The following is a 27,113-nucleotide window of genomic DNA, read 5'->3' as shown; positions in this document are numbered from 1 at the left end:
GCATGGTGCGTGTGTGTGCAGCTGTGGCTTTTACACTGAGTGTATTCAGGGCTGAAAGAGTCACTTGGGATACTCAGACTATTTTTATTTTGATGAATGTGCAGAGAAAATAACTAATTTCCTGTCTGCCTCTGAGCCATCTTCGAAAAAGAGCTTCTCTCTGCTAAACCAACGTTGCCATCATCCCAGTGTGCATTTCTCTGGGTCTCAGTGCTCCAATTCATATCCTAGCTAAATGTGTAGCCTAATACTACTGTCTCTAGTGTTGGACACTGCTGAACGCTCTATGGCCTTAGAAGGCTATAAATGTCCATCTTAATAGAAGGAGATTTTATGCAGTAGATCTAAATTCAACCTTCTTCTAGCCTATAATTCTTTATCCAACATTGTCCGATTCAGCTTTATCAAACTATAACTCTACAAATGTCAAAGACCTGGCCCAAAAAAAATAATGTACAAGCAGTGGGAAAAAATAAAATACCATACTGTAATCCAATAGAACATGACAAATGATGTCTGTAAATCATCAAAACTCACAGCTATACTATATGCCAATAAACCTTTATGTAGAGTGATGCAAATCCAAAAAGCTTGTTTTACCTTGACATAGGCATGTTACTAAACCTGTTTAAAGTGGTGCTGCCTGATGGCACAATGACTGGTTTGGCTGTGGACTTTGACTGAGCCCACATCTTTCCCACATTACAGGCTTTCAGAATGAGACTACGGTGAGTAGGCTAATCTAGTCCATTCATTTCCACACATCTCTGACTACTTCACTGCCCAGCCACAGCTCTGTAAACAGATAGTCATATGGTTTTCCAGGTTCGACCTCTAAAGTGGTCTGGGATTTCTGATATGATGGCTTGTATGCATGCTAGAGCTAGGTGATCTCAGGGTAGAGATGGGCACGCACATGGACACAGGAACACACAGACGGTACACACACACAGGAGGCTGTAGAGGGGGGAAATTGCTCATGATAATGGCCGGAACGCCGCGAATGGAATGGCATCAAACACCTGGAAATCATGTGTAAATGTACTTGATACCATTCCACTGATTCCACTCCAGTCATTACCAGGAGCCCGTTCTCCCCAATTAACGTGCTACCAACCTCCTGTGACACACACACACACCCACCCCCTCTTACTTAGAGTGCACCCAACACTCAACATTCACAGGACACCATCCTGGGGTAAAATGTCTAACTGCTGTGTGCTGACAGAGACCGAAGGGCAGGCTGAAATGAATGAAGTGAATTCTCAGCGGGAGTGGCTCTGACTGCTCAACACTCATTTGCATGCAAAAACATAAACTGGCACTCCTCTGTAACCTGTGACCACATAGGCCTCACAATTCCTCTGAAGTCTCAGCCTCTGCCTTCCCCAACACTCCCCTCCACTATCGGGGCAACACCCCATGTTAACCCTTTCCTTGCCACAGAATCTCAGTGCAGTCAGTCACCACAAGGTAAGGAATAGTAATTTCCCAAAGGCTTCCATCTAAATTGGTACAGGTGAGATACTTTTACATTGTCATAAAGATTTTCAAACTATAGACAGGCCTAACCAACACAGCAAATCAAACCATAATCAAAATGGGCTAAATCATGGAGTTGAGTTTAGTTTAGTCAGCTAGGCCTACCTTAAAACACTCTAATTTGTGTCTATTGCCTACAGAAATGTGTGCCACCTGTATGCCATCTAAGCAGACGAGCGACTTCACTATGTTTGTTTTGCTAGCAGGGCCAGGTTTATGGTGGATGGTGTGAAACAGAGCACCTTGCACATACAGAGTCGTGCTAATGGAAACTGCTCATCCACACACCCAGTGCCTGTCACAGCAGGCAGGTAGCACCTCACCAGGCTGTGCCCTCTGTGTGCTGTGTGCAGCAGGGCCTGAAACAGGGGAGGACAGATGCCTGACATCACAGGAGAATCTCACCCTTAATACAGAGGAAAGAAAATAACTACTCCCTCTTCACTTCCAGGGTTTCACATCCACAACAATATCTCCAGAGCAAAGAGAGAGACATAGGCATCCACCTCTGCACTAATCGGCTAGGCTACACTTAAATGGGGGCTTTGCATGGCAATATGAAATAGGCCTAGGCAGACTCAATTACTTTGACCACCTGTACTTAGAAATGCTATTTCAAAAGAGGTTTCTTTGCCGCTAAGCTATAGCATTTTCCAAATATGAAGAAATGAATTTCCGATTTTGACTGGGAAAGTGAAACAATCAATTCATAGGGCTCTTGTCAAAAGTTGTGCACTACATAGGGTGTCATTTGGGATGCGGACTATATCCTCTCATCTATGACAGGCAGTCGTGAGGCCTACTGGTGTGCACCTCATCAGCTCTATGGCCAATGTGCCCGGTCAGTGCTGTTATCATTCTCTCACCAAGGACACACCACTGCCTTCCCTAAACACCACATTAGCCAAGTCAATACTATTCAGCCCCATTTGCTTCTCCTATTGAGATACAACTCAGCTCAGTTAACCTTGAGCAACTGTACAAGGCTTACTGTAGGAGGGGAATTTGGCAGCGAGTGAATTTAACAAGGGCGAGTCACTTCTGCACTAGAGCTTTGGATGATTCCTTTCCAATGTGGGTAAATGGATCTCGATGATATCCATTTCATTAGATTGCTCTTGTGGGGTGAGACAGGAGGAGACAGGAGTCAGCCCTGCTGCTTGGTTGGCTGGCTGAGTCCGGTCATGCATTTGTAAATGGGACTGTAAACTGGAGCGGGTCCAGCTAACTGGCAGGTTAATCTGTCTGTGAACGCTGGGAGCTAAAACACACCACAGCAGTGGGACAAGACACTATACTGCACCAGCACTAAACTCACATACATTTTTAAATGCTAGGTTTCACCGCTATTGACAAATCGTCAATATAGGCTAACGTGTATTCTGCCCTACAAAGGCAAAGTGCAGTAACTATGTAAAACATTTTTTACTGTCAAATCTGTTGTAAGTATTTTTCTGTCTAGACAGACAGCAATTTCGGGTACATATATTCTGAATCTGATCGACTGGCTTGTTCTTGTGTCAGGACACTCAATACCACATTCATCTGATAATATACCTGGCCATTACAACAGATCAAAGATTTTTGACCAAATTTGTAGTTACTGCACTTTGCCTTTGTAGGGCACAATTGTACTATACTCTTTAATGTTTATATTTGGCTGAATATCCTACAAATATCTTCTCTAGTTTGACTGTACACATTTAGCTGTAATTCTACAATAGGATCCTCTCTAGTCTTATTCCAGCCTGCTTCTTCAGGAGCCCCATGTCTAGAAGACTAGAAACCAACTACAGTGCCTTCAGAAAGTATTCATACCTCTTGACTTATTCCACATTATGTTGTGTTACAGCCTGAATTCAAAATGGATGAAATATATATTTTTTCTCACCCATCTACACACAATAACCCATAATTACAAAGTGAAAACATGTATTTTTTATTGTCAGTCTTTTGTGAAAATGTAAAACAGAAATCTCACTTACATAAGTATTCACACCCCTGAGTCAATACATGTCAGAATTACCATTGGCAGCGATTACAGCTGTGAGTCTTTCTGGGTAAGTCTAAGAGCTTTGTACACCTGTATTGTACAATATTTGTACATTATTCTTTTGAAAATGGCTTGAAGAATTTGTAAGTCTTGTCATAGATTTTCAAACAGATTTAAGTCAAAACTGTAACTAGGCCACTCAGGAACATTCAATGTCGTCTTGGTAAGCAACTCCAGTGTATATTTGTCCTTGTGTTTTAGTCGTCATCCCAAAAGGCGGGAAGGCAGTCGACAAACTTATGTCCAAAATAAGCCCATGGAAACACATTGGCCTTATTTTGGACAGATTTTTGCGAGTGAAACCTCTTGCTTCGCCTCTTCCTATATGGTTTACACACACACACACACCAAGCCCCTCCCCCTGCCTCTCATGCCAACAAAGTTGAGAGATCACTTCTTCCTCTCTGACAAGCAGTTTCAACTCGCTATTTGCATTTGAGGTTTGGTCCAACAGAATCGGTCATATGGACACCAAAACACATTGAGACATTATTTTACTGTAATAGAGGAGAAGTTAACTTTTCTAACGATACCCTTTTTATGGTCTCAACTACTCAAATTGCGCGTAGAGCAGACACTACTAAAACGAGAGTATCAATGAATATTGATTCTGGAAGCATTTTAGCCAAAGACTAATATACTAGCTGTGTTTTATACAAATTTCCAATAAGCATAAAACACAATTATTTAAAGAATTGGCAACACGTTCTCATTCTGAGAAATAAGGCAGGCCACTTGATTTCAACATCTGAACAAAGTGGACAGGCTAACATGCTTTTCAAACAGTAGACAGAACGGTGTGTTCATAACAATTCAACTGTTCAACCTTGTTAGCTAGCAAATAGATCCAAGTTGGCTAAACTTGAAATAAAGATTAGCTGGCTAATCATTAGCACGTGGGCTTGAGAGATTGTTGATGAGACCTGTGTTAATTTTCTATAGCCTAATGCCTGCTACAATAATTGAGTCATTATTAGTAAATATTCATTATGCATGGTTGTAGTTAAATTTTTAACAAAAAAGGGCATTTTCATAGACAGACTTGAAAGCCAGATCAGTGATTATTGAACAAAAAATGCAGGTTAAACTATTTTGATAAAATAATACAATAACTAGTGGGTCTTATGGTTGTGGAAGGCTTATATTTAGCCTAGGTATAAGTTCACAAGCCCTGAATTCATTAGATTATTGCTGACTGTTTGAAATGCAATGGATTTTACCTTTAATTGCACAACAACGCTTATTTAAAGAAAAATGATTTTTAAAATAACGTTTTTTTGAGATATGATTTTCAGTCCATATTGCCCAGCCCCAGCACAGGAGTAGCAATGCTTTTTAATGACAAAATCAAAAACATGCCTGAGACGTGCTTTGGGCTGCAGCTCACACAGAGACAAGTGACACATCAACAGCCATTAAAAAAACGTATGTTGTGATAATTGCGTTGTTTAGGCTACTCTATAACCCGTTAGAAATGCATTCATACGCCACCGTGATATATAAGGCCGAAAAGCCATACATCGTTTCACAGAAACTGTTCCAAAAAGACAAGTCACACTCACACAGTGGCGGAATAAATTCAACCACACATAGGCCTTAACTATTGATTCAGGACCACAGACAGTTACTGCGAGTCAGAGCAAAGAAAACAGGCGCGTTGCCTCCGCTATCTCAGTACCATGCTGAACCAACAGTCGAACACAGCATCAAATAATGTTAAAGAATAAGCAGCCGATTCACTCAAATAATAAGCCAGTAGACCCCAATACAAAAACACAACCATTTAGCAATTCCAACACAAAATGAACAAGCCAGCTATTACTTCCCATTACAAACATATCTGATCACTTTCAGCACATAAAATAACAAGTGGCATAAAGTGAAAATGCAACAACGTTTCACAAATGGCAACAAAAAAAAAATGCCACTCACCAGAAAACGAAGTCCATCATCCAGTCCTTCTTTATGAAATAAGCAATGGCAGGGTCATTTGTTTTTATATCCGAGATAAGTACTTTCTCGACTGAGATCAAAGCCAAGGATGACAGTTGGGCCTGCCCGGTGGTTTTCCTGGAGTATGTCTTGATCCTTTCAACTGAGGCAGTGGACACGGGAATGGTCAAGACTAGACAGGTAAGCAGATATAGTTAGTACATACCTCTCATTCAGCCTCTTCTGCCGGAGCTCGCAGGTTTGAAGTTGAGTCTTCGTGGCGCAGAGCTGACTTCGTAACACTGACCATGTCTCTTTGAAACCAGTACTGGCCCAGGTTGACGTCTTGTCGGTGCTGAAGAGTAGGCATTCTTGGTTTGCTCACAGCCAGACATCTACGGAGAGCCCTCATAATTGTTAGCTCTTTCTTCGTTGCACCAATCCTGGCAGTGCTGGTGTTGGCCTCCCAAGCTGCACAACATTTAACTTCTCGTTGAAAGTTAGTCTTGAAAAGGGTGACGCTAACAAATTAGCCACCACATCCTCCTCGATAACACCTTCTACAGCCGCTGCCGTTGTCACACACACTACTACAAAAACATGGGAAAACTAGGCTATTGCTCACTGAGTCAGTATTAACATGTCTAGGCCTTCTGGAAGGCCTTCATTTAAATTAAATAATAATTATGGTCCCACCCACTGCAAGTCAAAATTCTGCTCGAATACAGTTGAATGGAAGAGGCCTTCTGTCCAGCTTCTGAAGACCTAGCCGATGGCTGGCTGAGCTAGCTAGATATTTCTACCCAGAGACCACCAAAGAAAACTGAAGAGATTAAGTCACAAGATCATGTAGTAACCAAAAAAGTGTTAAACAAATCAGAATATATTTTATATTTGAGATTCTAGCCACCCTTTGCCTTGATGACAGCTTTGCACACGCTTGGCATTCTCTCAACCAGTTTCATGAGGTGGACACCTGCAATGCAGCAGAGGTAACTCTGGGTCTTCCTTTCCTGTGGCAGTCCTCATGAGAGCCAGTTTCATCATAGTGCTTGATTGTTTTTGCGACTGCACTTGAAGAAACTTTCAAAGTTCTTGAAATGTTCCGGATTGACTGACCTTCATGTCTTAAAGTAATGATGGACTGTCGTTTCTCTATGCTTATTTGAGCTGTTCTTGCCATAATATGGACTTGGTCTTTTACCAAATAGGGCTATCTTCTGTATCCCACCCCTACCTTGTCACAACACAACACAACTGATTGGTTCAAACGCATTAAGGAAAGAAATTCCACAAATTAACATGGCACATCTGTTAATTGAAATGCATTCCAGGTGACTACCTCATGAAGCTGGTTGAAAGAATGCCAAGAGTGTGCAAAGCTGTCATCAAGGCAAACGGTGGCTACTTTGAAGAATCTCAAATATAAAATATATTTTGATTTGTTTAACACTTTTTGGGTTACTACATGATTCCATATGTGTTATTTAATAGGTTTGATGTCTTCACTATTATTCTACAATGTAGAAAATAGTAAAAATAAAGAAAAACCCTGGAATGCGTAGGTGTGTCCAAACTTTTGACTGGTACTGCATATATATTTCCATAAAGCCTTCGTCCTTCACTGATGTTTTGGAATATTTTTGTTCTGTAAAGGCTTCCTTCTTTTAGGTTAGAATTGTGGAGTAACTACAATGTTGTTAATCCATCCTCAGTTTTCTCCTAGTTTTCTCCTATCGCAGCCATTAAACTCCGTAACTGTTTTAGCATTTCCTTCCTATACGGCAACTGAGTTAGGAAGGACGCCTGTCTCTTTGTAGTGACTGGGTGTATTGATACACCATCCAAAGGGTAATTCATAACTTCAATGTTCAAAGGGATATTCAATGTCTGCTTTTTTTTTTTACCCACCTACCAATAGGTGCCCTTCTTTGCAAGGCATTGGAAAACCTCCCTGGTCTTTGTGGTTGAAAATCACTGCTCTACTGAGGGACCTTACAGATAATTGTATGTGTGGGGTACTGAGATGAGGTAGTCATTCAAAAATCATGTTAAACACTATTATTGTACACAGAGTGAGTCCATGCAACTTATTATGTGACTTGTTAAGCAAATTATTAATCCTGAACGTATTTAGGCTTGCCACAACAAAGCGGTTGAATCCTTATTGACAAGACATTTCAGCTTTTCATTTTTACTTAATTTGTAAAAATTTCAACAAATATAATTCCACTTTGACATTATGGGGTATGGTGTGTAGGCCAGTGACACAAAATCTAATTTCATCTATTTGGACTGTATGAAAACCATCATATCCTTGCCTGGGAAAACAAGGCCAAATTAGCGATAGCAACTTAACAACACTCAGCAAATTAGCCGACATCTGGAGTGAATGACAATCGCTCGAATCGTATTAATTGTGACCATGAGGGCAGGCAGGAAAGGGAAACAATGCCTTTTCTTATTTTTCTGAAGGATGCCATCTAAATCCAAAAATGTCCTCCTGAATATTCAGGCCAAGTGAATACAATATTCATTTTGCTGCAGGAGAACAGTCGATGCATAACAATGAGACCGGCTAATGAAATCAACCATCAAGCTGAAATACATACATATTAAACCGGGGTCTCAGTGTCACTCGCTCGCTCGCCCCCCCATGGTTTGTTATTTTCCTCATTTCTTTCCCTGACCTTTCAATATTTTTGTCTTTCTTAGAATTTGCTCTCAACCAAGAATTATTATTGCATTTTAATGACGGTTTTATTCTGGGCATGTACACATAATCTCTGAGTCTCTGAAAGCTTGCATTTTCTGACTGTATTAAGGTTGTTTTCACAAACAATGCATAATAAAATGTTAGACAAGAAAATCCATGACTCTAAATATCATAAATTAACTGGAGTTGCCATTCTACTAAACGTCTGTTTGTGCCAAAAGAGTGTAGGCTTACTTATGCAATTTACTTAATTTATAACATTAGAAGTAGGCTACTCCATTGCAAAATCAGGAGAGTTTATCATAATTGTTCAACAAAACAAATACAGGGAACCTATTTACAAACAGTGCTTCTCCTATGCTTTGGCAAGAAAAATATGCTTGTGTTTACATTTGATATCCGTGTAAACACTTGCATTCGCACGTGTATTTAGTCGAGTACAGGACCAATGGGAGTGAGAGAACCAAAGCACTCACCCTGCTCAACAGATTTTGCCTACTGTATCTAGCATTTTGCTAGCTATGTTGGTTGTGAAGGCTTGACGAAAATAGCCCGAAAATAACTGAACAGTAGGCTACATTTTAGACAAAACAACAGGTAGCCTAGTAGTAATAGTCATTAAATACAGGTCTCTCTTAGGGCCTCAGTCCTACACAGCACACACACCAATGCCAGTTTCCTGACTCCACATAAAGATATTTTCCTTAAAAATTGACATTTGAATCCTTTTGCACATTCCTAGTAAACAAAGGGAGGGGTTAGCTGATCAAAGTGCGAGGCAGTGGTGGAAGGTCAGCCCCTGCCATCCAGCCGAGGGAGCTGATAGGGAAAACAGCCACTGTGCTCCAGAGCTGCCATTCCTCTTCCCTGACAAAGACTCCATCTGCCATTGAGCCATTTGCAGCTTCCGAGTCAGAATATCAATGATTCCCAACCATTCTGCAAGTCTAGCTTTCACCTTGGTATCACCTCTACGCGCATCTGAGGCACTGAGGGTACAGATCTCCTCTCTGCAGGCAGCCAGCACAGCCCTCATCCAGCTAAGTGGCATTTATGCAGCTCCTGGAAGGAGAGCATTTTATTAGCATCGATATTATTGGAGCCTTTTTAGATCAGTGTTCCGGGCCCTGCGATATTTCCAACACATCTGAATTCACACTCAAATAGTAATAAGAGGGGATTAGGGTCGGGAGGATGTAAATCATGCCAACGTAACGAGAGAGTGGGATGCTTTACCTGCAATTTACCGTGATTTCAAGGAACACCGTCTGTGTGAAAGGATTTTCATTTTGCAGTGCAAAGTGTGTGGTGTGCATTTTACTAGCCCTCCGAGGCAGTAAAGAGGGAGAGAGAAGGGGGGGGGGGAATCCCCTGGTCTCTGCTGAAGTATCAGTGCCAGCATTAAGAGGAAGGCAGGCAGCTGGCCCTAACAACCCAATGATACTAAAGAAAATTCAATTTTCCCCTTCACCATCTGCACACCAAACCACAGAGAAGCACTTATGACCCTCTTCTGCTTCTATACCTCCCAGTGTAGACCATGCCAGAGCTGTCCCAAGACCCTGTCTTCCTGACCTCTCACCCCTGAGGGGAAGCATCGTGATTAGTTGTAGTTTATTGACAACAAATTAGCCTCTGTGGTGGGCGCAGCTGGACCGGAGCTCATCCCTCAGCTTCAAATGCCGATTCTGTAATTACTTCCTTCACGTTCACAGTTATACCTTATACCACTGCCTTTCACAGAGGGAAATGACACACAAATCAAATCATGGCCAGAATGAGGCATGGAAATTCCCTGATGCCCAATTGCTTCAATGGGGCTGTTTCTCATGTCTACTCCTCACAGTCCCCAAGCCCAGCTCTCCATGACTGAGAGAAAAACCACACTGGGCCTTGTACCAAGCATACATTAGTCAAACTAAATGTTCCTACTGGCTTTGTTTCAAGTCGGCGATACCGTCGCCAGGGGGGCTCCTGAGGTTAGGCCTCGTGTCTGTGCTGAACAACAGGGAGGATGGAGGGATGGAGAGGGGGATGCAAAACGCCCTGGAATGGTGCGGCTGTGAACACGGCAGAGGGCTTGAACACTGAACAGGGGGGTCAGCGGGATCTATCCTATCTGACAGCACTTAAAGCAGGCCCTGAGTGACCCCCTCCCTCCAGCCTGATCCCTGTGGAGAACAGCCACCCTGACCCCAGCTACCCCAGCCAGCAGAGAGACACACCTCCCTCCATCTCCACCCTGACCCTCCTGCAGTCGTCCTCAGCCTGCCTGCTTTTAAAGCCCACCCATCCACCTAGGCCTGATGGTCTCCAAATGGCCCCTGTCCATCTGCAGATGCACGGCTCACTGCGGATGACCTACAATCACTTGGCAAATTGAATGGCAGTGTGCTTCATTAAGGTACATTATTTCCTGCTGTATTTGCCCTTCAGAAGACACAAATATTCAGCTCTGTTTGCGCACACATTAGCAGCAAGGCTTGCATGCGCCACAGTCACACAGGAGAGATGCATTGAGCGGTTTACACCCTTTTAATGACATGTGATATCTAACATCTCTGCAGAAGCACTCCGGGAATGCATTGAACAAAGATACAATGAAAGATACAATGCAGCGAGGCTAAGGCAAATGAGAAGTCACAAAGTCGGACTTCTCTCAATCTCTACAGTGCATAAAGCTGCTGGGCACATTGTTGACCACACCACAGCACATTTGTTGACAATTAGCAAGTTACAAGGTAGCATAAAACAGAGACCTTCGGTGCCGGATGAGATTACCAGGCGTGTTGCATGTATAATTCACAAGTGTCTAAAGCTCCACTGATGTGTCCCACAGACGTCGCCTTAGAGAGAACGGTCGGCACAAGCTCACATTTGTAGCACGATATCTCGCGTACTGCATTAGGGATTGCCAAGAGACTTGTCTACTAACGGATAAATAATTTTCACGCTAACAGCAACATCCTTTTCAAACCTCTGATATGCTGAGATGTTGAGAGTGCTCCCAAACATTGTATTTAGGCGATCTGCTGATATAACAGATTTTCTCCACTTACAGCTCACTCACTCAAAGATCACAATGAATCTAAGGGCTTATTCTTAATATGAAACCAGGTTTAACTGAATGAATAGCCTAGGTTAAAATGTTGGCATAAGCCACAGTGCATAGCCTAACTGGCATGTGAGCAACTAGCACTAAAATCAAAAGGGGGGGACAAAGTTTGGTTGGAGGAACCCAGCAGTATAATAATCTGTAACCCATTAACATTCTGTCTGTAGGACAGGAGACACAGGCAGGGCGTCTGGGGCGGCTGGCTGGGCTGATGCAATCCATTGTGAAGTCCTTGCATCTCGCAGCCCGGCCGCCCACTGCTCGTGACCTTTGGGGTTTGTTCTCCTCTCCATGGACTCGCCTGCTATTGACTATCTGGCCGTGTCCTGAATGGCATCCTCTTCCCTTTACAGTGCACTACTGTTTTGACAAGGGCCAATAGGGCTCTGGTCATTACACAGGGAATAGGGTGCCATTTGGGACACATCCTCCGAGTCATTCAAACACCACACAGTCCCAATGGAATGAGGTGGGGCTCTCTCCTTATGGAATACACCTCACCTTGACTACAGGTCCTGATTGCCATGAGTCCTATTCAGGACGTCTTGAGATCTACGTAGGTTAATAACTGGTGTTGTAGTAGATTGATACCACGTAACAGTATCCTGTGCAGCGTTGTGATTCAACTTTGACAAGAGTTCTTTCATCCCCATCTCTCTCTCTCCTCATCCTTCCCTCTCTCCCAATCCCTTGGCCCAGAGAGCGGAGGAGGAAGAGCGGGGCTGAGGCTCCAGTATTTACTACCACATCATTTTACACAGCCCCAGCAATCTGTTAGCCATTCAGGCCCGTTACAGAATACACCTCTTTGAAGCCACACCGTTAACTGTAGGAGGACATAAATATTTTTAAAAGGAGGAATAGAAAAATGACACGGGTGTTTCAGCCCGTCAACCCTCCCTCCCCCCTCTAACACACACACACCCACAGGGGGCTGGGGATCTCAGTAAAACACACCAGTCGATAGGGCCTCCCCCCTTCCTCCCTCGCCTCTCCCGTCTCCTCAGCCTCTTCAGCAGTATGAGCAGGAGGAGAGTCGGGCTTCTAGGTAAACTACAGGTTACTGATGACTTCCACAGTAAATCCTAGGAGGTTTCCATTACACACAACCTGGGCAGGATCAGGATCCGGGGATAATGGGATTCCTCTCCTCATTTCCCATTGCCATTCCAACTATGTTTGTCTGGAAGGCTGTGGATGACCTGTCTCCTGGCAGGGTCACACAAAGATTCTAATAGGCTTTTTCCTCAGGATCACAAAGTTGCCCGATGCATGTCACTGCACTTGGTTTTCAGTATATCGACTCCAGTAGAAAAGAACATGTTGCCTATAGTTACTTTGCATTGCCCTTTTACTTTTAACCATCCAATTGCACATTTGAAAAAAACTAAACTGTTTGGGTTGGAAGTTTTCTGTTGAAGAATTGAACAGTGAATGTTTTAGTTAGAACATCAAGCCTTGGCTAGCAGTCTGGAGAGGCAAGACAAGCAGCCAATTGGAAAGGAGAAGTCCAACAAAAACACTGTCCTGCTATCAGTGACACACTAGATACCGGATACCACCTGATCTTCCTCACACTGTATCTGACGGTTGAAAAACCAGTTCAGAAACCAATGACTCCAAAATACTGATGTATTTACAATAACACCGTGGAGGTTTGCGTGAGTCCGGCATCGAAGCATTACTCAGAGAGAAAAGTCAGACTGTCTGATAGGAGTGGAGCTGAAGCTTTGAGATCCCTCCTGACATTGTCTGGGGGGCAACACTACACAATTTACAGAGGCAGCCATGCAACCACTGTTCAAAGCTTCTGTATGCAAAGTGACTCACTTTCAAATTCAAAACAAAGTCAAAGGACAGCTCAAACTCTACCAATTACCCCAATTTGGTTGACAGTAATTTATTTTAGAAATAGCCAAAAGTAAAAGAATGCTTATTTTCATACATGTTATGAAACTTTGACATGCTAATTCTATGCAAGACGGCAAACTAATTAGAAATTCGCAAACTGAAAGCAAAGTAATGTAGCACAAACTAATTCCATTAAAGAGGACCTCGTTAAATCTAGGCCTAATTGGAAAATTCTCTAATCCTATACCTAAATAATGCTTTAAATTGAAGAGTTCTGCTTAGTCCAGTTAGCCTACCCTTTCGTAAACTGATTTCCGGACGCAATAATTACAACGGGGACTTCAAAACACAAATAGTAGGACCACATTGTTTACAGCAGTGGGTGATTAGAATGCAGCCAATGTGACAAAACACTTACTGTTCGAGAGGATCCTTAGCTCTGTGACATCACGGCTCTGCAAACTGAAAAAGAAGACAAGTCAGCTTAATTGCTTTATTTTATTGATTTATTCATTCACCATAATTCCTGCCTGAAACTCCATTAAAATAAAATAAAAATGCTAATTTGGACAGGCTTAGGCCCTGAGGGGGGATATACCTTATGCATTCAAACATCGACTGGGAATCAAAGCCCTGCTGCTGCAGCACGGTCATATGGACGGATCAAACAAAACAAAGATGGGTGCATTTCAAAAATGACAACACAATTCAACTAAAATTGGAAAACAACAGCACTTGCTTAAGCGCTCCCAAACATTTCTGGCGAGCCAGCAAATGTCTATTATTTTCATTACACATTTCCATCTGGGTTTGTTTCAATTGGAATGTGAAGGAGACGAAGGCTACGGCAGTTTAACACCCGGTGTCAGCAGCAGACTTAAGCACACATGATTTACAGCCTCGACGCATCACTCAAATTCCCCTAGTTCACCACGCACCCCGTCTACAGGACGACTGCGAGATCACACGGAGCCAAGAGAAACAGACATGACTTGTGTTCATACTACAACAGACGATTATATCAGCACAAACAATGAATGACAGCAATAGGCCCAACATCAATGTTAGCGATCACATCAATGTTATGACAATGATTATCGTCATTTAAAAGACTCAGCCTATAATCCACAATGTATCTTTATATTAGACTAATATATTTTCAACATAGAAAGGAAGAGGTGATGAACAACAAAGGCTTTTATTATATTATATCTTTCAGTGCTCCAGAAGTAGCCTACAAATCACGACAGACTACTTTGATTAAGCAGAAAAATATGACCACAGATCCCTAGGCCTGGCCTAGCTAGGATTCATCTGAACCTAGGCCTGTGCCAAATTAACTCAAACAACATGTCATTCTCCTCTTGGTGCACTTGATTAGGCACAACTGTTATTTTTTGGACAATCCTCTCTAGGAACTGTTCCCTGTGAGCCCTATGTGAGTAATGAGCGAGGCAAACAGGATGCTGTTAAAACTGCACTTGTGCCTTTTCAGCTCAGGAGGCTATTTGCTCTCAGTCATCGCAATCTTGCTACGACTGCTGCTGCTGTGGGGGCTATGCCACTTCCTTATTTCCCTATCCTAGCAGACGCTTCACTCAAAATGGCTTCAAGCCAATTACGGGTATCTTAGGAGTGTGCCTCCATCCACTCAAAGGATGGGTATCATTCACACACTAATTAGAGAAACATGCCTCCTCCTGCTACGGCTTGGTAACAAATCCATCCGGATTCACTCTTTGTCAATGGAGGAGGACACATTCAGAGGATGACGATGTCCTCTTTTCTCCTCCTGTTTAGCATAACTTACCAGTACCTAACAGCATCTCAGGTTCCACGCCATTTAGCCTAGGCTAGTAGTAAGGTTTGACTGCCTGTAAACTCAGGTCATCCCATTAGTCATCCCTCTACAGTGAGGTTTATGGAGATTAAAAGCAGATGGGGGAAAAATTTCCAAGAAAACACATGTTGAAAAACTCATGTTGACCCGTAGCCTATGAAAAAAAACATAAGCTAATGAATTGTATCAAGTCCTAGGCCTAAGCGGTCTTCAATCATACTTTGTGGACATTGACCGATCGGACTAAGGAATGCATAGGCATTGGATGGGTTACAGTACTGGTTAAGAAAACCAGTATGCAGTATCAGTTCTCTATTTATTTTATTTTATTTATTTTACCTTTATTTAACTAGGCAAGTCAGTTAAGAACAAATTCTTATTTACAATGACGGCCTACACCGGCCAAACCCAGACGACGCTGGACCAATTGTGCGCCGTCCTATGGGACTCCAAATCACGGCCGGTTGTGATACAGCCTGGAATCGAACCAGGGGGTCTGTAGTGACGCCTCAAGCACTGAGATGCAGTGCCTTAGACCACTGCGCCACTCGGGAGCCCAATCTATGTTTGACATGTAGTATAAAGATGCGGTTTTGAGTATTGCTTAGTCATCTTTGTAATGTATTGCCTGTGAATCTGGTGATGTTTTTTTTTTCTCCTGTTCAGAGAAATGTGTCATTGAAGTCACTTGCATTATTTTCCATAAAATTAGTGTGAAAGTACCAGGTTTTGCCCACTGATGCCACAATAGGATGTGAGTGGTCCGTGGGTGGCTTTTGACCATTTCATTGGATTCCTCATGTCTTATTCATTGTTTGGTAGAATTATGGTCCAAATCTGATGTTAGGTACTATATTTATTGAAGATTATATTAATCATATAAATTAAACAAATGGCCAATTTGGGTGCAATCGATTAGCTTAATTTCTCAGAGATCAAATTATATTTCAACAAAATAATCTTTCAGGAATGGTCATCTTTCTAACTACAGAAACGATTTCAGAACAATCTGAGATGGCGAGTGTCGAAATCCTCTTTCTTGTCCTTTTTTAGTTGGAATGACAATATTTTACATACAGTAGATTTTTTTAAAGGACCAAAGAGATTAGTCTGCTTTGCGTTTTCCTTTTTGCCATGGAAAATCAGGCATCGTAGTATCGCAATACTGGTATCGTGACAATCCTACTGTGTAGGATGATCAAACCAACAGGCCTGCACAGCTGGAATGTTTTCCAAATGCAGAAACAACAACCAAAGTAATTTCCACCTGGACAAACCATTCCCTGCCACGCTGGCTCTGGTATACAACATGACCGGAGAGAGAACATGAGCTGTTCTTGAAAACGTCCGATCTTACTGTCCTTTGCGACAGCATTGGAGGAAATAGGCTTTAAATGATCAACATTTTAGATTCCTGGTTGTGTGGGGTTTCCCAGGACACAATCTCACATCTCAATCAGCAACAGTTGTCCAAAAGGATTCAAATCCACTTGAGGAATGCAGTGATGTTCTGACAAGAGAGTAATGGAGTGCTGTTGCATCCCCGAGCGCACAAAAGGGTATTCAGAGAGAAATGTGTTGTTTCCTAAAAGATGCCGGTGCTCCTGTCTCTATGCTTAAATTAGCTCTAAATATTTGGATTACACCAGGGAGCTCTCACACAGGATTTGCCATAGCCTGGAGGAGCTGTTTCCATCCATCTCCACACAACTCGCACCTCAATAACAACCTCAGCAAAGTGCAATGAATACACCATTTATACCTCACCTAAAACAGACAGGCTCTTCCTGCAACTCTATCTGTACCATTTTGTGGTTGGAACATCAGTAGAGGGTGAAGGGAGATAAGCAGATATTATTTCTCTTTTCTCTTCTCTGATGTTTTATCCAGCCCTGGAAGCATAAAATGTCACTCCCTGGCCTCAAATAAAGGTCTTTCCCAGTAGCTCCTTTGAACTGCTGCTTGGGCTGAACCTTCTCATGTTACTGCTAGCTGTTTTTCCATGCCATAATTTAAAGAATAGAGACAATAGCATGAGACTGCCTTGAGAAAGTTCAACAACAGCAATGTTGAGTAATAAATAACAGTTATTTTCCAAGAGGTTTCCGTTTCCATCCTGTGATGGATTACTGAGTTTCACCGTTTATTAGGGAGTTTAGTGGGGAAGATCGTTTTGTCTGTCAAACTAACAGCGTCTTAACGTCTTCAGGTCATTTACCAACCTCAAACATCGAAACCCTATTTCAGTACCCACTAGGGCCTATTATGAACACTTTCATTCATGATAGGCTACTACATTTCTTCTTGGTTTTTGAAATGCTGGTGGTGGAAATCAAGCAGCAATAGGACAAATTAGGAAGAGCCTAATAATCACGCCTACTGAAGTGTAGGTTCACATGAGACAACTCCGTGCTCATACAGATTATTCCTGATAATCCACTCCTTCCAAACTGGGAATCCTTTTAAACCAGTCAGCTAAAACAGGGTCCTGCACTTGGTGCCATAATCCAATAAAAATAGGTTTATTTACAGTGGGCGACGTAGGCAATTAAATAAATCACTTGAAGAAGTGTTGTCTTAACATGGAAAAGTGTCTGGAAGATTTGTAATGGAGGCTAAAAGGGAAGGGAGTCGCATCATTCTCAATGCACAAATGTCATCCGTCTTCCCTACAATCATGTGGAGTGGCAGGGTCACTTTCCCTCCTTCCCCCTCCTCTATCATGGGAGACACATTAAGCAGAGCTTGAATCAACAAAGCAGAATGTATCCAAGGTTGGTCTCTACTGACCCAAACACACCCGGTAAGGATGGATTCAAACATTCACTCTTTCCCCCCTCCCTTTTCCTTGTAATTTCATGCAGTGTTCGGTGAAAATTAAATATTTAAAATCGTGGCTGCAGCAGGCTTGCTAGCACAGCTTAAATGGCAAGCCTTTGTGGCAGCAGTGACCAGATTTTAAATGCAGGAAGATCAATAAATAAAAAGGAGCCCTGCTGTGCTGAAGCACAATCTTGGTGTGTGTGAGTGGAATGGGTTAGGCCTATAATAGCCAGTGAAAGTCTGCGCTCATCCTGCAACCATCTGAATTATGAATCGGCTACATAGAGTCTATTCACCAAGTCCCAGTGTCCTCTTGCATGTAGTACAGTTTAAACATGTACTACAATTCCACCTAAGGATGCAAATAGCAGTAAGCAGCCAAACAAATAGTCCAAACTATTAGCATTTCAAACATGGAGTCCATTATCACAGCAGGAGACTTCAATCATTGGAGCATCCGTTCTTCAGCTAAGACATTATGAAAAGCATCTCCAGGAGCAGAAAAATAAACTAGGAGGAAAGACGAGGGGGAAAAAATGTAATCTCCCACTCCCTGACATATTCCTATTAAACCACCCTCCTTAATAGTTATCCGGCTCAGCCAATCACAAAGTGTCAACCCTGACCTACAAAAGGATCATGTCAAACCTTTAAAATGTTGAAAAACATCAATCACGAAAACAAGAGAGGACATTGAATTATACAGTATTAACCTCTAGGGTTTGCATACAAAGACCTTAGATTTATTTATGCCTGTGTGTTAAGAGCCTTGCCGCGCTGTTCTTTACAGTGAACCGGCTGCCAATTTGATGAACCTCTCAGCCCTCAGCAGGAGTTCAGAATCTTTGATTAATGAGTGCAAGCTTGTGGAAAAGGGTACGAACAGGAGGGACAGGGGAAAGAAATGGTGTGAAAATGCACAATTGCCAGTCCTTTAATAGGACGGCTGCCATAATTACTGATGGGTCTAGTTCATCCTTTTAGAAGAGCCAAACACACTTGGGCCCCTTTCACATCCCCACCAAAAGATTGAAAAGAGGCTGACCCCCCAGTCTTGTTAAAAGCCTCACACTCGACTTCAAGATGGCAATGGTGACTATTCAGAGAGACACTAAAAACAAAAAGCACAACAATCTTGTTTAATCCGGATAACCCACGTTTGTGATAAACTTTTTCATCTCACCTGTTTGGAACACCAACCAGAAAAAAACAACGTTCAGTTTTATCTTGCAAATTCACCTTGAATGACAAAACAGCAAATGTGTACTGCTGTTTCAGTTAGACTAGGCCTAGTACAGTGACTTATTTTTCTTATTGTCAATTAGGCTACTTAATGTTGTCTTCAGAAGCAGGACATCTACCCTAAACAAATATAAATGTTTTACATTCTGGTACAGGCTATATTGTGCTACTTAGTCTGCTTGAGAACATGTAGTCTAGCCTAAGGTAAAAACACACACCTCATATCTGCTAATTAGCCTACCAGTTAAACTAACAGGTTGTAGTTAAATTATAATGAATTTACTTTTGTTGTGTGCATAATAGCCTACCTTAACAATAAGAAGCCAATTATTACACCACATGCAAGGAATAGGCTGTAATTAACCAAGTGGTTGAATGGGTGAAAATAATGATTGAGCTAAAAATACATTTTATTAAATCACACCACTGGGGCTGGTAGCATTTAAAAGTGCTGTTTCAAGCAATTCAGCAACCTTGAGAGATACTGCTAAGATTTTCCATCCTTGAAGAACAATACCCTGCGATATTCCAAACATTCAAATGCTCCACTGCTATTTTTCTTAATGCTAAAGCTCACATCCAGAGCCGGTGATTTGTTGTGATGCATTATTGTTCCCTTATTCTGAGACTGTTTTCAAGGACATGAGCTCTGAATAAATATGAGGCAAATTCAGTGACCTTCCAGCATTGTATCTGGTTATTGGTTGATTTATTGGCAGTTATTGGATGCATGCATAACACATCAAGGCTGTAATCTGATTTATCTTGCATCCTTGGCTGGAATGGCTGCTTGAGCCATTTAAATGATGGACCTTATGGGGAATAATGTCTATTGCCATTTCACTTAGACTGTGTGCAATAGTTCATCAATTAACTATTTACAAAGATCAATCAATTACGCTGTAGCACTTGTGGCAAATGCAAAGCAGTGCCAAAGGAAGTTCACAGATGTGACATGTGAAATCAATGGCCCTAACAAACAATAATGTTCTCAATGCAGTGAGTGTGGTTTAAGTGATACATAAACTCAGAAGCTTGTTGTGTTTAAAGCTTGATTCACAAGTTATCATCTCACTATACTAGCCTAGTATAAGTTTTGCAATACCCAGTCTTTATTTTCTTAAAAGACGATTTTGTCAAAATTGGATCTAAGCCCATTACTTAGTTACTGGCCAAGTCCATTTTAATTTGACATCCTAAGGGAGAAATGCCGTACCTGTAGACACTATAGGCTAGCTACATTTACCTTATAGCCTAATAGCCCTGTAGTACTGGATCTGAACAATAACCTCGACAGATATGTTCTTTCACTTGTGCAGAGGTCAAATAACAAATGGCCTAAAGGCCAATTAATGACTTAGGTTATTATGCCTTCAGTTCCATCAATAAGGCAACAACATTTGTAATCAGAGTTTAAACTGTGGGCACATGAGTGTCCTGCACGTCACTGCACGTGTGCATGCGTAAGTGCATGCATGTGCATTTGAGTGTGTGTGCTGGGGGTTTAATTCATTGCCAGTGCCACCGATGGTTTCCTAACATCTCAACGAAGGATCGCAAGTTAAGCATTTCACGGTACTTGTGCATGTGACAAATAAAACATGAAACTTGTAATGAAGCAGATGTCAAGTCGATTCATCCGAGGGAAGTGGAAGGCATTCACATAAGAGAAAGCTGTTTGGCTAAACATCTGCTCCTTTACATTTGAGTTATGCTGTGAATATCCAAACAAAGAAATGGGAGGTGGAGCAATTAGCATCTAGACCAGAGGTATTCTGCTCTCAGAATATTATTTTTGGGGGGTGGGCAGTTTTAAAAGAATCCCCTGAATGAACCACCGATTGGCAGAACCAAAGACAAGCCTATAGCCTATAGCTGGTACAATATCAGGTTCAATTTTGAACACGGACGTGCATAAGTCACAAGGTTAGGGTGAAAAACAGGACATAGGAGCTAGACATAGCCCAAGCCTACATGACAATACCATACATAGTACATCTGTCTGGACTGTAACTTTGTAGAGCTTTAGCCTGTTTAGCCAAAAGGGTGTCTATTCAATCAAATGTAATGTCATATGCATAAGTTCTGAAAGTAACAACCTATTAACAACCCTCTACATACATCACACTAACGATCCGGCATTATAACTAAAACTGATTCCTTGCCCTAACTATCAACCAAATAGGCTATTGAAAGTGAAAATCTGTCCAATAAGTAAAATGATGAGTACACTTGACTCAACCATCCCACCACCTGTCACCACTCAAAATGACTAGCCCTATTAGGCAAATGTGTGCCTTTGCATTGTTAAAACCTTCACTCCATGAAAAAGGTATCTTAGAAATATGAAATCAATAGCCTCATTCACCTCAAATGTTACAAAGAATGAGATGTTATCAAAACTTCAGATGACGTCATATCTTGAAACATTTCATAACTTTTCGGTCATAAGCATTCTGGATCTTTGAAATGACAAGTGTGGGTTGATTAAAATTGGCCAAATGGCGAGTGGCTTGTTGTTTAGATTGCACAAAACTGGTGGATATTGTAATATTACACAAAGAGATACATTTCATCAACTCAGCCGGGCTGCAGCTGCTTTTCTTTACAGGAAGCAACACAAAAGACAAGAGGAAAGGAGCTTCGGACGGACCCAAGCAGTGGACTGGCTGACACGGATGTGATTTCCACTGACACCTCCAAACATATATATATTTTTTTTATAGCTACACCACAAATAAGCAATAGCGAACTAATGTTTTATTTGTGATTTAATTAAGTTTACTCGATGAAGAGCAGACTTTAGCATCATCTGTAAATATAGACACCGACCTCGGGTTGCCACTAACGTTAATCCACATGAGCTGCAACAATGTTTTAAAACATTTCAAACTTAACACTTCGAGTGATTATAAACGTAGTTAACACCAAATGTATTTCTCTGTCACACATTCAATGGTAACGTTAAATGGATAGCGTAATAAATTCAGCGTTTAAAAAAAACGGGCAGTCAAAGCCGCACCAGTTACTACACAAAAGACAAGATTCGCTAGCTAAACAGCAAGCTGACAGCACACGACTCCGTCTACACCGTAAAAAGTAATGGAAATCGACTCAGTCTCGTCATTAAATTAGCTACCAACTAGGTTTACAAATAGTTACAAAGTAACAAAACCCGAGTGTTGCTATTATTGATACATTTACAAGTGTTATCATTCTTGGCAAGTTTATCAACCTGCACCACTCAGGATAGGTTACATGAAAAAAAGAGCAAGCCGCTGGACAGCACTGATAGAACAGGGTGCTAGCTAGCTAGCTAGCTAACATGCATCTCTATCGAAATGACAAACTGAACGTCGTTATGAATGATAACGTAAGCTAACTTCCACACTACCAAACATAAGGAAACTCACCTTATGTTCGTTGCTTTATATATATTCCTTCAGTTACTATTCAAAATAGCCTTATGTTCCTTTCCTTCGCGATTTGCGTTGTTTGAAGTCAGTGGCAGGAGATGATAAAGAAGAGAATTGGACAGTAATTGAGTCGTGGTGAGAGTGGGTAGCTATGTGTGAGTGTGTTAGTTACCAACAGCAGATTGAGGGAGACGCCAGACTTCTCAAGGTTTGTTCAGCTTCACTTTAAGGAACAAAAGTGACGTCAGCTAAAAGCTCCAACAATGCTAACTTTTGTCTGATTAATTAACAATTCAGTGCTATAAATTACTGTAAGCAGATACCATGCATCTGGTAGGTATTACTTATTTTATTCATCCTGGAAGCAGTCTATGATTGATATAGCATTTTAACAAAATACAAACTTTAATGGACTCTATAAAAGAAAATAACGTTTATTGTGGTAAACTAATAAGGGTATATGCTGAGGATGAATGAGGAAAAACTGGGGGAAGATCTGGCAGTGTATACACTGTGATTATTTATTTGTACAATAGGTCACTGCAATTATGTAACAAAATGCAGAATGCAGAATTAATCAAATAATAAGTGAGGGGATTACACATAGACACTTTCTTTTCATCTGTAGGGGAACAAGTCATTCTTACAATATCTGTTTTTGTCTTGGGATCATAAAATAGGAGATAAATGAAAAGGTAAATCTTGAAACATTCCATAATCACAAATCCCAGTGAATTCATTGAATATACTGTACCATTGGTCGGTCCTTTGAGTAAGTGACTTGCAGTAATTCAACAACTCAAAGAAGTCTTTATCTATTAACACATCTCCTACAGTTGAGCAAAGACTGCCATCTGTGCCTAATTGTGTTTTTTCTTTCTTTGGGCAGACAATCAGCAACAGGCTGAGCAGAGACCTTGTGACCTAGTCTGGGTTAGACAGGGGGTGCATATTATTACATTCAACAAACAACTGAAGAGCAGTATGCTGCAAATTCTGTCCCAGAAACTGCAAATGTAGATCGTTTATGTAGATAGGCCTACTGTGCAATAAATCAATCAATTGACAGGTGGAAAGGTAGAGCCAAAAAATAATCTTATGTTTGTGACTCAATTTAACTATAAAGTGCATATCAGGAAATATTTTAGATTTGACAGAAAAAAAAAATGTATTTTAACGCTATTATGAGACATATAGGCTACATATAATCACACAAACCTTTAATTCAATTGTTGATATGTTGCTTTTACACAGATGGCAACACATTACTCAGAGAAAACAGAAATTATCAGCTTTGCATTCGCTGATAATTTCTGCTTTCTCTGAGTAATGTGTTGCCATCTGTGTAAAAGCAACATATCAACAATTGAATTAAAGGTTTGTTCAAGGGAACTGTGGCTTTTTCTTAAGCAAATTGTACATGCACTGGAGGTAATTGGATACAGTAATTAAGGAACAAAGTAGCCTACTCTTGAATTGAAGATGTGGGGGGGGGATCCTTATTCAGCATTGTGAATTTAAAACAGGTTTATCTGCTTGTTCACGATCCCTTGTGCTCATTGATTTTTTCCCCCCTTCCTCTGGGTCAATTTCGACACTGCATTCAGACGGCCTGAAATGGATGAATCAAGCTTGTCTGGATCGGCAGAGACGGTGGGAGTGAAAAAATAATTTGATGATTTTGTCACTGGAACTGCGGGATGCTGGGATTTTAATTGTATTGGAGAATCTTCATTAGGGATAGCGAGTGATGAAAGAGCTCAGACCTGCATCATTGTAAGAGGCTTCACTGGCCAGGCCTTTTCGCATGCAATGAAAATGTGTAGCATTACCTCAGTCATTTGTAACATAATAAGTGTAATGGCTGCAATGCAAGCACGGGGGGCGGGGAACAGTCTGTCCCCTTAAAAGGGACAACATTTTAAAAGAGTCTTGATTAGAAAATATAATGACATACCAAAATACATAGTAAAGATGATGTCTCCGGAGGCTGATGGATAACAAATTAATGTGGTGATTTGGTTTTAATTATTATCAGTCCATGGCAAGCCCAGGATACCCACCAGCCAGTGTGGCTGGGGCTGTGCTTGCCGTTATTGATTTTTGCCTGACACATTCAAATAATACAGATTTTAATCATCTCAGTACACAACACCTTATCATTCCAATAAAAAAACAAGAGCCTTCCAGCACCACACATACATTTCATTTAAATGACACAAATTCATCTCTGAGCTAAAAACAGGGTAAATGCAGTCCAAGGTTTCTGTACATAATTACGTTCAGGGTTAATCCGCTAGGCCTCTTTAAAAGCTTCATAGTACAATAAAGACAGACAACAGTTTTCTACTGTGGACCAACTAATCTAAAGTGAATTAAAACATTTAGTGCTTTAAATATTATTGAAATATTGCCCTACAAAACAGTGTTTTCACATTTTCAAAAGAGTGGTCTGTTTTTCATGCAACAATGGTGTTAACTTCCTTTATCCATAGATATTTTAAATATCACAGATTTTGGGCTACTTATTAGCTATTTAATGATATGAGCCTCCCTCAGGAGAATTACACGACAATAAGGTATATATTGCCATTTGACCTCAGCACAAAACAATCCTCTCCAGATAGGTAATGTGAGTTAGTGATGACATGCTTGTCTGTTTTGGACACCAACACTCTGTGGTAATAATGATAATAATTCAAATAATATTAATAATTTATTACATTATTATAGAGCTTTTCATAGAATCTCAAAGCGCTTCAAGAGCAAAAAACAAACAAGCAATATATCAGGACAGGTCAACCAATAGAGGCCAAGTCTTTGAAAGCTGCATCCTCCGGAGATTGAGAGGTTCATGGTTCAAGTGTAGGGAGCTGGTCAGATGATGGTGATGGAGTCTGCTGATTATCTTGTAGAGGGCAAGTCAGGGAACCAGCCTGTCTCATATAGCTGCTGGACTTCTCCTCTTCCACTCTGTGTAGCACCCACTTGGGTGATGCCTCAGCAGCTCTGGGCGCCAGAAAGCTCACCATATAAAGTTCAGTATAGTAGCCAGTCGTCCTCACTACGAGCCCTCTGCCTCTGCACTGCTGTATTCCTCTAGCTCCCATTCCTCTCACGCTTCAGGCGACTCCTCAAATGATGTTCTCAAAAGATCAGGAATTGGCAGCCAGGTGAAGCAAAAAAGCTGGTACTGTGTCCAGATAAATGTTTCAAACAAAAACATTAGCCAGCTATGTAGCTAGCTAGCCGAGCCAAAAAAAAGTGTTAACCTGTCAGTCAATCTGCAAGTCTCAAAAACACCAGATATATGCAACAAAAACTCAATGTTATTGCTACTGTGTCAGATCCCAAAAGAAAATATTAATATTGGTGTAACAACTGGACTGGTGTTATGCCAGTGGTACCTCAGGGGTGGCTATCAACCCACACGCGGATGGAAGTTAATTTTAGGGGATATCAGACATGAGTACCAAGGGAAGTAGAACAATCTCTAATTTAAGTTAGATGTGCTATTACTGTTAACTACATAAGTATAAATAAAATATTTATTCAGTGAAATTACTTCTTCAGGTTTTCAACACCAGGCCACTGTGTCTCTGCTTACAGCATGAAGTGTTATGTCATTATAGCGGCAGGACTGGGATGATAAAACATTGCTTTCAAAATGTCCTCTAACTAAGTCCTACACTCTTCAAAAATATTTCTGAAATGCATGTAGCACACATAGGCAAGGCTTTAACATTTGTGTGGTGATCACATTTACAAATAGCCCTTCACCCAGCATTAAAAAGGACATGATTAATCAAGGGAAACATCACCCACTATGACACAAACATTATCAGGATTAATAGATGAGTGCATTGGTGGAATATCGATAGATCCATACAACATACAAGATCAGTGACTAACCTGTCATCTTGACATTGTAAAATTTTACCAGAAAATGTACTAATTTCCCATGTCATTCACATAATAAGAAGCATTCCCAGCAAATTATAGACCTAGAAGGAAGAGAGAAATTATCAGGAAATAATGATCTGGCATGGAATGTGCTATCAAGGAAGCAACATTCATCCATACATTGATAACTAGCACTTATTAAATATCAGATCACAAGACTTATTTACACACACTAATTGTGGCTCAGGATAGACTTTCTTATAAAATGCCTCTGCAGGGGACGCCATGTAAATATTGGCCTTTGTTTTTCCTCTGTTAATTGAAGCATGTTCAAGGAAGACAGTGAATGGAGGAGAAACATGAGCCTTCCATAACATGGGAAACAGATGCTCCTCACTTCTGTCTACAGGCACCTTAGTTTGAAAAGGCAAGAGAGGGGGATGAATAGAGAATAATAAAGAGAGAGTTGAAATCTAATGAAAGAATGAGTTTGAAAAGAAAGCTGGATTTGTCTGGGGTAAAACCTGAAACTGAGGAAAATAATGGTTTGGATGACAGCATTGCTTTTCAGTTAGATAACAGTCACATATCTCAGAGTAGATGTCTGAACACATGAGATTCCGGGAAGTATTTCAGGAGTGTTTTACCAGTTGTTAGAGCCTAAATGATTACATGAAACA

At 41.1% G+C, this 27,113-nt stretch overlaps 1 protein-coding gene across 16 annotated transcripts in view; it reads right to left on the bottom strand.

Annotated features, from left to right (window-relative positions):
- The window catches only part of LOC121551945 (bromodomain adjacent to zinc finger domain protein 2B-like), a 92,529-nt gene extending 69,826 nt beyond the window's left edge, over positions 1-22,703 (bottom strand). For all 16 annotated transcript variants that reach the window (XM_045210407.1, XM_045210447.1, XM_045210441.1 and 13 more), the window contains exons 1-2: positions 22,528-22,703; positions 13,628-13,671 (exon numbers count right to left, since the gene is read on the bottom strand). The gene's annotated coding sequence lies outside the window, so the exon portion shown is untranslated. The remainder of the gene's footprint in view (positions 1-13,627; positions 13,672-22,527) is intronic.
- Between the last annotated feature and the right edge of the window lie 4,410 nt (positions 22,704-27,113).

This window comes from Coregonus clupeaformis, chromosome 4 (assembly GCF_020615455.1).
Source record: "Coregonus clupeaformis isolate EN_2021a chromosome 4, ASM2061545v1, whole genome shotgun sequence".
NCBI classification, from domain to species: domain Eukaryota; kingdom Metazoa; phylum Chordata; class Actinopteri; order Salmoniformes; family Salmonidae; genus Coregonus; species Coregonus clupeaformis.
The sequence above is the reverse complement of the archived record's forward strand: the minus strand, read 5'-3'. Positions and strand labels throughout refer to the sequence as shown.